The sequence below is a fragment of the Macrobrachium nipponense genome, chromosome 28, assembly GCF_015104395.2.
Source record: "Macrobrachium nipponense isolate FS-2020 chromosome 28, ASM1510439v2, whole genome shotgun sequence".
Lineage (NCBI taxonomy): Eukaryota > Metazoa > Arthropoda > Malacostraca > Decapoda > Palaemonidae > Macrobrachium > Macrobrachium nipponense.
The window spans coordinates 72,811,666-72,822,190 of NC_087217.1; positions in this window are offsets into that span (position 1 = coordinate 72,811,666).

The window sequence follows — 10,525 nt, forward strand, 5'->3', positions numbered from 1 at the left end:
GGGCCGTTTACATCGAAAGTAACGTACGACTGAAGTCTAATCCATTATGCATGAAAATGACGACTGGCAGTTAACGCTTATCTTCAAAAAGATTATAGCGAAATAAACGTGCTTAGGATAACATGAGACATTTTGAGACTCAAAATCTTTCATGCTCGTCTTGGAGTGAATATATAATTAACTGCAAAATATTTCTTAGGGAAGGTGTTTTGACTTAATCTATGCACAAATTCTTCTAAAAAGTTCCTTTTGATACTAGCATTAGCATTCTAATAAATAATGTTGCCACATTTGGGAATCTTCACTGAATCTTGTGAAGGTCTGATTCTGGAATGTTAACCGAGTGACTGAAGAGCACAGAAAATTCCTGTGAGGTAACCACATAGCGTAAAATATCAAATGGCCACCTGGCGACCACCTCAACCGTAGCGCGACCACCTCCCCAAAAAATAACTTTAGCACTTCCTGTAACTAAAGTAACCATCAGTCACGGGCCAGCGTCCGTGGAAGCAACACCTCGAGACCTTTAATTTCCTCTCGAATTAAGTGTTTTCTCCCAAGTAAGAAATTAAGGACATAATTTCCGATTAAACAGAGGTTAATAAAAGTCTAGCCATGCGCAAGGCTAACTTACCTCCATGACGCTTTTGAAATTAAACAAACTTCCCATTTCCTGTACTAAATTCGCACACCACTTGTACCCATAGACTCTGGTTCACTTTATTTACAACAATCTTAAACGATGTTGGTGTTCAATTTGCGACCGGGGAAACCTGGTGATTTTTCGGGAAGACGAAGAGTGACCTAGATAACATTTAAATAATTAGTTAAACAACTAGATTCAGGTTATGAATTGCATAAATATATTATGTATTCATGATAATTCATATGCAAATATTCGTTGTTGTAAATATTCACGGTTTTGCTGTGAATATTAGCTTTTTTTGAATGGTATTCTTAAAGATTTAATTGCTTTGCTGCTTCACCAATTAAATGTCGAGTGAAAAAAGTGGTATTTTTTTCGAACGAATGGTCGCACTTCGGTCATTTACCCTATTTCGCGACCATCATGGATGTGACTTAGTTGTCTAGTTCATTGCTCCATTGTATAAAGCATCAGCCATGGTTATTTGTTTTGTAAATTTGACGAATCAGTATTTTGACATTGGGACACCAATCACTTTGTGAAATCATTTTAAGCAACATGTTGGTATAGGCCTAGTAAATCAACTGTTAAGGATATTATGAAGCCAAACTAAACTATTACTGTTTCTTTATTTCAGATGTGATAAACGCTTCTCTAAATGAGTGTGTATGTTGTGAAATCTAAGGCTCTTCAGACCTATCAATCCATTCCTACAGGAAGAATGAGAATGTGCTAACCACGCTGGTGTTTCTGCTTAACTTACGATAAATCAGCTCAAGTCTTACTTGCCTATTATCAGTATTATTCATCTCGCAATAGATACCCCGTTCTTCTTTCCATATCCCAATTGCAACCTACAGTTTGAGGTAAAATTGAAGCTTATATGGGAAGTGCCTAGTTTATATGCATTTCTTTTGGGTATAACTTCTATAGAATTCGTTTTCGTTTCATTGAGAAAGTTAATGGATTCGCACTATATACATCCTTTGGGTTTTGGTGATATCTCTAAAGTCACTTCTAAGACATTTGTACAGATTGCCATATAGTTGAAAAAAAAATATCTTTAGTAAAAAACACTCCTCTTGGATCAGATGCCTCAGACCAGTCATAAAGTTGGTGTTGTGAATTATGCTTTAATGGGATCATTTCACCCTCCTTGAAATACTGACCTGCAATGTGACCAGTTTACCGTCTTTAACACCATCTTTTACACAGGACAGCAGATGAGTAACTGCAAGGAACAGTGCAAATGGTCTACGTGTACCATTGTGAATGATATCTAATCAGTGTTATCATATAGCATAATTATAGAAAGATATTTAGCCACTAATCTTGTATGCATGCAACAGCCCACACAAAGGGTGCAATGGCTACTGCTATTAAAATTATGTTGCAAGCCCAACACAAACCAGTTAGACTAAAAAAAAAAGACATATCCACTCTTAATTAACAAGGGGCTATATTATAAGGCAAAGGAACTCGTATTGTATCTGGTTAGGGTTGAAAATGTATCAGTCAAATAAAGAGTATACACACACACACACACATAAAGCGAAAAATCTATGGGAAATACAATAATACCACAGGCGATGTATGAAAAAACAAAGAAACTACTATTGTATACATGAGACTGAATTCCATGAATTAAATCATACACCATCACCACTTCAATAAAACTGCTGAGCACTTCTCATTTTGGAAAAAAAAAGGAAAAACTACACAAAGTGCCACATAGTATATCTTGCTGCATAAACATGTATTTTTGACGATTGGAGATTTCTCGGATGAATCCAAGAACTGTAAATATTCATCCTCTGATTGTAATATTTGGATGTAAATAAAATTGCTGATTAAGTGAACAGGTGATATATTGCCAGCTGCAGAGATAGCTGATGAGGGAAATGCTTCGCAAACTTCCATGCTATGATCTTAGTAGTTATACATAATGAGTCCCGTGTAATTTTTGTGTTAATAACGTATAACGTGCAACATCTAGTACTATCTTTCAAAGTCCTTAGAGGGTCCAGGAATAACATATATCCTATTTAGGAAGGCGCAATGAGTCCTTAAAAATACTTTAATCTCAACATAGAGTCTACGAGGATCAGAAACGTCTTCTTTGTAGACATCCACAAAAGGTTTTTCTGAGAGAAGAATGAACAGGAGGTTCACAAGTTTTGTTGAGCCTTGGAAACTGTGAAGCCCTGACAGGCGTATTGACAGTGATTGTTAAAAATATTGAGACTTATTCAAAACATATCAGGTCAAGGGGAGTACAAGCTTTAGCATTAGTAACTGAGCCCAGGTTTGTAAAAGAAGTAAAAATATTTTATCTACATGTTTTCCACTCTGTTGTGTAACTGTTCAGACCAAAAGACTAAGAAAATAAATCTGCATATAACAATGTATATGTATCTACACGCACACACAAACATATTATATATATATATATATATATATATATATATATATATATATATATATATCTATATATATATATGTATATATAGATATATATATATATATATATATATATATATTATATATATATATATATATATATACATACATACATATATATATATATATATATATATATATATATATATATATATATATATAATATATATATATACATATATATATATATATATATATATATATATATATATATATATATATATACATACTCATATATATATATATATATATATATATATATATATATATTATAAAATTATATATATACCCTTTCTACGGTTAAATCCTTTTTCCAAGCAAACCCTCCAGCCAATAGTAATTTTAATTTGAAGAAAATAAGACGGTATTTATTCCTCTCAATTTCTGAGTAACTACGGGTACCATTCGCCCCTGCCCATTAATGATCTATTTTTTTTTTTTTACCCTTGGTAATACTTAAATCCTCCTCTCTGTTAGGGTGACTGCCGACAGCTATAATTCTAGATATTGGCCGAGGAGAAATGCAAATCCTCGCCTTAGGCAAGTCAGCTGAGATGGAAATCTAGGAATAACCACGTCGTGTCGCCATCTTGAATTAGAAATGCCACTCAGACATGCGCAGAGGAGATGCCCAGGCCGGCCCCCCTGAATTCTCATTACCTGGAGAAGATTATATAAAGCCTTGGACCGGCAGACTCGCTCTCATCACTGGGCCCTATGAAGTGCGGGGACCACCTCTCCTGAACGATTAGGAGTTAGGCAGCTGTGGCTTATGCGCAATATTGGTTTTCCCCACTTCTGGATCGTGTCCCACTTACGTTAACCAGTCTTATATGAATTTTAGTGTAAATATAATTGGTTAAGTTAGAGACCCAGAGTTTCTCTAAATGACCACTTCTGAAGCAGACCTTCAACCTTGTTTTGATTTTCATATGTGTTTTGCCTGATCTCAAGGCCAGAGATTGTTAAGCTTTGCATTTCTTCAAAACCATTGCATAAATCTACAGTGAATTCTCTTGACTTATGAAGTTCCCCAGGCAAATAACTATTAATATATATATATATATAATATATATATATATATCTTATATATATATATATATATATTATATATATATATATATATATATATAGATGAATAACTTGATCAAGAAGTATATAAAACGTGATGCTATAAAGGTTTTTTGCTACGAAGGAAAAAATGAAAAAGCGAGATAGCCGAGTACTTTCGGTCCTGTTCAGACCCTTTACTAAGGCAAAGGGTCTGAACAGGACCGAAAGTACTCGGCTATCTCGCATTTTCATATTTTGCTTCGTGGCAAAAACCTTTATATATATATATCTATATATATATATATATATATATATATATATATATATATATATATTCTTGTGTCGTCAGTGTTCTTCCAAGTATATTTTTTTTATCCAAAGGAACTGTTTCCATCAGTTTTTAACTCTTCTCGTTTCTAAGTGTTTTATGATAACGTTGTTTGGTCACCACAGCGACCTACGATCTACTAAATACTATACTTTCTGTAAACTAGTTACGTATACTGGAGTTTTATATATCCTGCCTAAATTGTTACCCCATCCCCCGCCGCCAGCAGAGATCGATCACAGGACTAACGCTGGTGAGGCGAAGCCGGTTTAGGAATTAAATAAAGGGCCGCCGTTCTCATTGGCTCTGTGAATATTGCATATTTAAGAGAACAAAAACATCTGGATAAGCTGGACGTTCCAATATCCACGGCTGGCTGCAGATCTGACGGCCCGAAGTCATTAAATGCAGAAAGAAAGGAGAGAAACTTTTTCTGTGAATGATTGCATTCAGAATTAACGGCTTAACAGCCATTTACTAAATCCCGACGCGAATGCCTCTGACGCAGCTGTGGTGATGTGAAATGTATTTGTTACTTCTTTCACAAGTTTTATATATATATATATATATATATATATATATATATATATATATATATATATATATATATATATATAATATATATATATATATATCTATAGATATAGATATAGATATAGATATAGATATATAGATATATATCTATATATCTATATATCTATATATATATATATATATATATATATATATATATATATATATATGTATATATATATATATATATATATCAGTGCAAGGGTGGACCAGGGAAACCAATTAATTCCAACATATTTCTTCATTTCCGACGTTTCTTAATAATTTCTTTATTACATCATCAGGCAACTGTTGAATAATGAATAAATTACGAAAAAAAATTTACTGTAAAAATTTAAAATTTCATAAGAAAATTAAAATTCAATACATTATAGCTAAAAACATCATACACACACAAAAGAACAAAAGAATCAAAGGCCCCTGACCAACCTTATGTGGAGAGAGCAAAAGACAGAATGCTGACAAAGCAAGTTAACCCAGATAAAGTTGAGTAGAAGAGGTTTGGCTATTTAACTGTGGGACTAGTTGTTTAATAAACATTGACTCGAGTATAGACAGTTTGTGAGGATTACCTGTTTGGGCTATTATACTAATATCACCTCTTTCGATGTAAGTTTTATAGATTTTGGAATGAGCTCTGATATCAGAATGTTCTGGATTGGAGAGCCTACAATCCGTACGAAAGCTAATTACCCTATGGGAGTCGATTCTGACCCTCAGTAACCTCCTCGTGGATCCGACATATGTCCCTGACACTTAAGGCAAGTATACTTAACACCACGTTAGAGGACGAAAAAGGGTTTAATCGATCCTTGTGGTTAAAAAAAGAACCAATTGTTAACGGATTTTTGGGAATTAATTTTAAATTGATTGCACCACAGTGGTTACTGATATTTTGTAAAAAATGTTTTCTAAAAGAATCCTCGTGCAAAGGGGGAAATTTGGCGTGAACGTTTAACTTGGGTACTGTTGGTGGTTTCATGACATCACTGCATTGTCTGTTAAGAAATATGGGGAGTTGTTTAAAAAATAAGCTACGCGGGAAGCAGTTATTCATAAAATATTCAGAAAGAAAATTTATTTCCTGGTGAAAGGAATGCCAGTTCGATGTAATGATAAAAGCCCTGTGGAGGAGAGTAAATACAGAGTTAAGTTTAAAATTGTAAAAACAAGAGCTGTAATAGTTGCATCCTAAACCAGCATACGTCTTTTTCCTAAAGATAGACGTATTAAAAGAATACTCATTTCTGGTAACAAGAACGTCTAAAAATGGCAATTGATTGTTCACTTCTTTTCCCACAGTAAACCTAACGTTATCATATATAGAATTGGCAAATGCTAAGAACGGGTCGATATCAAAATTATTTCTAAATAGGGCGAAGGTGTCATCAATATACCTAACATAAAAAAGTGGATGAAACCTAAAGGGACATTCATCTAATATGCGCTCTTCCAGTGAGCACATGAAGATGTTGGCAAACGTTGGACCCAAAGGGGAGCCCATGGCTACACCGTCAGTTTGTTTAAAAGTCTTGTCATAAAAAATAAAGGCAGTATCCCGCACTGCCAGCTCTAAGAATGTCTGAAAAAGCATTGGATTAAGATTGTTAAAGACAGTATCTGGTTCAGAAAAAAGTTTATTCATGGTAATATCTATGGTTTCCTCCACAGGGACATTAGTAAAAAGTGATTCTACATCTAAACTAGCCTTAAACGGATACGAATTGCTCAGAGGTTCTAGAATAGGTACCAGATATTTAACTAGTTTATAATTGGGTTTACTGTAGGATGCTAAAATAAGTCTCATGGGTACATAAGGTTTATGTATTTTTGGGAGACCGTATAAGACCCTAAATGATGATCCTGTGACAAACAAATCCTGGTATGCATTATCATCAATGATTTATTTGTTCTTTTAATGTACGTAAAAATATATTTATTTTGTCCTCAATAACAATGATTTTATGAAAATCAGGTGATCCAATTTGGTCTCTTAAGATATTTAAAATTTTTTCTTTATAGTCAGTTTTATCTAACAAAACAATTCCTTTTTCTTTGTCGGGCCTGGTAATAACAAGATCTTTTCTACTTGCCAACTGCTTGAGAGTGTCCAAGGTGTTTTCAGTTTCCTAAATGCACCCTGGGTCAGTTCGAAGAGTTGTTTCTGAATGTCGCTCTTATTTACGTTAAACAGTAAAGTAATTAACATATGGAAAATAGACTCTATGTGGAGGAAAAACTACATATAATTAGGTCTAAAATTTGGTAGGCAGAACTCCAATCCCAGAGACAATAAGAACTCTTCACGTTTCGATAGCACATGTTTTGAGAAATTGAATACAGTCACTCTTTCTTTAGCAAATTTTGTAATAACAATACCCAAGCCTTTTAATTTCCTGAAATGCCTTTCCTGTACGAGTAAAATAAAATCATTTAGAGTTTTGTTGAAAAGTTTCCTAAAAATGAAACTGTCTATAAAAGAAAGAGAATTGAACACTTCCACCTTCATCCTTGAGACAAGGTCATTATGTTTATCAACTGATTTATGTTTATTATATATTTCCATATATAACAGTTAGTAGCTTCTTTGTAAAATTGTGATTGGTATAAAGAAGAAACATACAACTTAAATTTAACAAAATTAGGGACAATTCTGTTACAATAACAATACTGTAAGAATTCCAAATCAAGTTTTGCTTTTTCTAATTTCTTAAAGACTTTCTCGAGGCTCCGACATTTTCCCGGTAAATCTGCTCCGTATCTACGGCATATAAGTTGAAAGTGGATAAATCCTCTTATTATGACTTGAAGTAGGAAGAGAAACATAAAAAAACTATGAAGATCCATACTGAAACGCAGAAGGTCAGTGGCAACAGCTCCCAGTTAGAAAAAGTCCAGTAAAAATATCAAAAGCAGGGCTCGGCAACGGCCAGCAAGACACATCAGTGCGAGGACGGACAAGGGAAACCGATGAATTCCAACATATTCTTTTTATTTCGACGTTTCGTAATAATTTCTTTATTACATCATCAGGGATCTGTTGAATAATGAATTAATTATAATTCAATACATTACAGCAATTTTAATTTTCTTATGAAATTTTGTTTTTACAGTAAATGTTTTAATAATTTTATTTATTAGTCAACATATCCTGATGATGTATAAAATAAATTATGAAACGGTCAGAAATAAAGAAATATGTTGGAATTCATTGGTTTCCCTGGTTCACCATCGCGCTGATGTGTCTTGCTGGCCATCGCCTAGCCTGCTTTTGATATATATATATATATATATATATATATATATATATATATATATATATATATATATATATATATATATATATATATATATATATATATATATATATATATATATATATATATATATATATATATATATATATATATATGTCATATCACATTACCGTGATTCATATACATATATCGAGCTACAATGTCCTTTAATATCTAATTTCGCTCTACCTCGGAATTAATATATTTCATATATGCTTAACTGAAGGGGAATTTTTTCTCGATAATAGATTTACCTGTACTTGGGCGCGAACGCAGGGTACATTATAAATCCAGGAAACGTCAGTGGAAGCGATACCACCCAACCGTGAGAGGCTTAAAGGTATATGTCGTCTCTCACCTCAATACTTTTCTCGCGCTGAAGTATTCTTTGTTGGTTTGGAGACAACATCAACCCTCCTCGACTCCGTAGTTAAGTCAACGCTTTTGACAACACGTACATTTTACATAAGTCATATCACATTACCGTGATTCATATACATATATCGAGCTACAATGTCCTTTAATATTAAATTCGCTCTACCTCGGATTAATATATTTTCATATTAGGCCTTAACCGAAGGGGAAATTTTTTTCCTCGATGAATAAAGAAATTTACCTAGTACTTCCGGGCGCGAACGCAGGTACATTTATAAATCCAGGAACGTCAGTTGGAAGCGGATACCACCCAACCTGCGGAAAAGGCTTAAACGGTATCTGTCGTTCTCTCCCACCTCAAATACATTTCTCGCGCTGAAGTATTCATTGTTTCTTGGAGACAAACATCAACCCGCCGCCTCGACTCCACCGGGGGGGGGGTAAGCTTAAGTTAGCGCTTTTGAAAACAACCCATAGCAATTTTTTAGCATAAGTCCATATCACATTTAATTGTGGTTGATTCATATACATATATCGAGGCTACAATGTCCTTTAAATATCTAAATTCGCTTCTACCTCGGAAATTAATATCTTTTTCGTTATATGCTTAACCGAAGGGAATTTTTTCTCGATAATATTTATTTCCTGTACTTGGGCGGGAACGCAGGCACATTATAAATCCAGGAACGTCAGTGGAAGCGATACCACCCAAACCGCGAGAGGCTTAAAGGTATATGTCGTCTCTCACTCAAATACTTTCTCGCGCGTGAAGTATTCGTTGGTTTGGAGACAACATCAACCGCCTCGACTCCGGTAGTTAACGTAGCGCTTTTGACAACACGTAGCATTTTACATAAGTCATATCACATTACCGTTGATTCATATACATATATCGAGCTACAATGTCCTTTAATATCTAATTCGCTCTACCTCGGAATTAATATATTTTCATATATGCTTAACCGAAGGGAATTTTTTCTCGATAATAGATTTACCTGTACTTGGGCGCGAACGCAGGTACATTATAATCCAGGAACGCATGAAGCGATCCACCCAACCGCGAGAGGCTTAAAGAGTTATATGGTCGTACCATCTCACCTCAAATACTTTCTCAGCGCTGAATATTCATTGTTTTGGAGACAACATCGAACCCGCCTCGACTCCGGTAGTTAAGTAGCGCTTTTGAACACACGTAGCATTTTACATAAGTCTATATCACATTACCAGTGATTCATAACAGATTCGAGCTATAATGTCCTTTAATATCTAATTCGCTCTACCTCGGAATTAATATATTTTCATATATGCTTAACCGCCGAAGGGGAATTTTTTCTCGATAATAGATTTACTGTACCTTGGGCGGGAACGCAGGCACATTATAAATCCAGGAACGTCAGTGGAAGCGATACCACCCAACCGCGAGAGGCTTAAAGGTATATGTCGTCTCTCACCTCAAATACTTTCTCGCGCTGAAGTATTCGTTGGTTTGGAGACAACATCAACCGCCTCGACTCCGTAGTTAAGTAGCGCTGACAACACGTAGCATTTTACATAAGTCATATCACATTACCATGATTCATATACATATCGAGCTACAATGTCCTTTAATATCTAATTCGCTCTACCTCGGAATTTAATATACTTTCATATATGCTTAACCGAAGGGGAATTTTTTCTCGATAATAGATTTACCTGTACTGGGCGCGAACGCAGGTACATTATAAATCCAGGAACGTCAGTGGAAGCGATACCACCCAACCGCGAGAGGCTTAAGGTATATGTCGTCTCTCACCT